General features: G+C 45.5%; 1 protein-coding gene across 1 annotated transcript in view; it reads left to right on the forward strand.

Annotated features, from left to right (window-relative positions):
- LOC102191980 (extracellular sulfatase Sulf-2-like) overlaps positions 1-3,310 on the forward strand; it is a 73,943-nt gene that overhangs the window by 20,111 nt on the left and 50,522 nt on the right. Inside the window, exon 2 of the mRNA XM_005748212.1 lies at positions 1,625-1,662. The gene's annotated coding sequence lies outside the window, so the exon portion shown is untranslated. The remainder of the gene's footprint in view (positions 1-1,624; positions 1,663-3,310) is intronic.

A 3,310-nucleotide genomic window follows, 5' to 3' on the forward strand; every position in this document is an offset into this window, starting at 1 on the left:
TATTTTGTATGGCGGTGGTTTTATTATGGAGCTAAGCCGGGGTCACAGAGGTCGTCTGCTGGAAGTTTTAAAACTGAAAGTGCTGTCTGTTACCAGGACGGCCTTATTATGACGGGGGGATAATCCCAGTTATTTTGGCCAATAATTACAATTTGGCTTGTTTAACATAATTTTAATTAGCGTAACACTTGCCATGGATTCAATTAACGTTTATAGAAGAGTTTTCTTGAACTTTAAATATATTTCAAATGAAAACAAACAAATATCAGAGAGAAGCAGTGGAAGGATACGGGGCCCTTCGGTCGGTGTGCAGCCCACAGTAACAGTATTAGTTTATTCTGAGGCCTCGTGCTGGTCCAGTGCACCCTAACCCTGGTGCGTGATACGCGCCTCTTATAAATTCTCCCTCTACGCTGCATTACATGCGACGTGCCCCACTGGGACCCCTTTATCTTTTCTTTTCTGTCATGAACTCCTTTCTTAATTTCACTTTAACTCACCTTTTGAGTTTAAGAACTAAAAACTAGTTGGTTAGGTTTAGGAAATCAGGGTTTGGGTTGCTTCTGGAAGAAATTGACTCATGCACACGAGCATGTTCTGCATCTCTGTGGGCTGCAGAGGAGGCGGGATTAGATGTTACACGCCACGTTTGTCGATCATGTACCCACCGCTGCCGTCCTGTCTCCGTACGGTTAGGTTTATAACTTAACATCGGTTGCTGACCTCAGCATAAGAGAAACAGTTTTGTGTTGTTCTTCTTCACTCCCAACAACACATTGAGGGAAATCTTAGATACAGTTAGAATGACAGTCTAAAATGGATTCGTATCAGGAAAACCTTTAGAAAATAGAAACAAACACCAAATGTGGATGACGCAAGAACTATTTCTGCAAAAAATCCGCCCAGTCAGCCGACTTCAAAGATTCAAAGAGGTTTAACAGGAATGAGCGCGCTGACATCGGTTCCCCAGCTGTCTGCGTTCACAACTGAGTATAAACCCAAAAGCCAGCTGGTTTCCCAGGGTCTCCTCCTGGCAGGACGTCCCACAAACATCTCGTCTGGGACTCACCAACGAGGCATCCTAGTCAGGTCTTTGAACCTTGGCCGGCTCCTTTCAGTTTGGAGGTGTCTACTCTGAGCCCCTCACCACTAAGGGAACACAATAGTCACATTTCATGGCCATAGGTGAGCCTAGGCTCGTAGCTCAACCAGGAAATGCCTTAACTTATCTTAGTGAATATTATTTCCAGGAACCAAAATCATTGTAATTATGATTTCTGTTTTTAATCAGGCAGCCTTATTGACATCGTTGCATTGTAAAAGACGCGTGGAGCTTCCACCTCTGAGAAGTTAACCCAACGAGTGTGCGCTGTGTCCACTTTTACGCCTCACTTCCAGCTCCATAACAGAACTTCATCAGTGCCTACATCAATAGTTATACTGTCTATGGCTGCAGCCAGTGTTTTCACCACTGTATGTGGTTTAAATGTGGCCGATGAGCTGTGGCAGGCTACTGATTTAGCAGTTCATTAAGGTGCCTGCGCCTGTACTCACCTGACGTCAGTGTAAATGTCAGTCAGAGCTCCTCGTTAACAGCTTCTTCTGTCTCTGTTTGTCTCTGCAGGACTGAACACAGCAGGAAACGCCACACACACCTGACAGGTAAAGCTATTTTTGCTCTTCGCTAATTTGGCCACGCCGTCTGTTTGCTGGTAACGAGGAGCACGGCTGCAGACAGATGCAAACAGCTGCGATGGATCACAATTATCTTGTAGATTTGTGGCACTCATGCTTGCAGTAACAATGATTACACTTATTACTGAAATAAATAAAAACTCTGCTTTTATTCATTTAACTTCCCCCAAACGATTTTCTTGGGACTCGATGGTTCGTGATTTCTTACTGTAACATCTGATCTCAGTCTGTCGTGTCATATGAAATCTCTTTAAAACCACGACGCTGTCATCGTGGGGTAATGACAGATGAATAGCAGCTTCACCAAACTGCTATTTTTAACCCTGTGAAAACAAGATGGGAAGTTGTAATCACAAGGAACAGCCTGTTATCCCAGGATATCAAGATCGCAGAGCTGTTTTACCGAGCTCTCTTTAAATGGAGTGTGAAGGAAACAAAGGTTAGAAAAACTCCACACGGGAATCCAAAGAATGAAACGTAGACTCGCAGTGATGCAGATGAGGAGGTGAGACTGAGCGTTGCAGCCTCGCACTCTCACGTTCCTGATTAATGACGGGGCTGTTCCCAAACAATGACAACTCACGGACACGGTCAGATTGTGATCACGTGTGCACACCTCACACTCACATGCAGGAAGCTATCACGCTCACGCCTCTTTGTGCTTTTCATCATGTCTGTTATTCAGCTCAGGCCGCACACCTGTGGGTTGGTTCGGATCGAGCTCCGATCATGTTCATGCCATAAACGAACCGCTCTGGAGTCGATTTGGGATCGCACATCCGAGTGCAATTACTGTTTTCACACTGGCCCCAACAAAAAGCTGGGGGGGGAATTTGGTGCATCGACATGGTGATGATCCCTCTGACTTTAAAGATGTGCTGCACAGAAACAGGAGATGCGGCCATTACATCATCATTTCACAAGCTGACAGCGGCGCAGTCACCACATACACATAAACTCTCTGATGGCCATGTTTCTCCATGAAATGTGTTCTTCTACTGCACCTGCCATGAAAGCGTGGACGTGGATAAGGACACGTGGATCGCTCAGTGCAAAAACAAACAGATGTTCGAGGCTGTAAATAAGACGCCTGCTTAAACAAATGAAGAGAAATGAAACGGCAGTTACGTAAACACACCGTTGGAGCTGCATCAAGAACAAATCACGTCTCTCTCGTGGAGCGTGGCTGAACTTTCAACATTTAGTGCAATGAAATTCTGCCAGCTGGCGAACAAGCACGGGCAGAAATATCAGAAATATCAGTGCTGCAGATGTTTTCAAGACCAGCTGCATGCGAGAAGTACAATGTTAGAACTCTGACAATAAAATGACTTGAATCGTGCGATTTGGGAGGCAGAGGTAAGTGTTTCATGTTTCTGTTGAATCTGCTGTGTAAAAAGCACAGAGTGGATCATGGAGACGCTGCAGAGTGAAGGAGTTGGTGCTTCAGCGTGAACTCTGCAGCCTCGTTTGTTTCCCTGCAGCTGATTTCTGGTTCAGCTCCAGATGACCTGTACTCCTCCACATTCCTCCCAGTGCGTGTGTGTGTGTGTGTGTGTGTGTGTGTGTGTGTGTGTGTGTGTGTGTGTGTGTGTGTGTGTGTGTGTGTGTGTGT

Source organism: Pundamilia nyererei, unplaced genomic scaffold (genome assembly GCF_000239375.1).
Source record: "Pundamilia nyererei isolate P.nyererei 1_Seehausen unplaced genomic scaffold, PunNye1.0 scaffold00216, whole genome shotgun sequence".
Lineage (NCBI taxonomy): Eukaryota > Metazoa > Chordata > Actinopteri > Cichliformes > Cichlidae > Pundamilia > Pundamilia nyererei.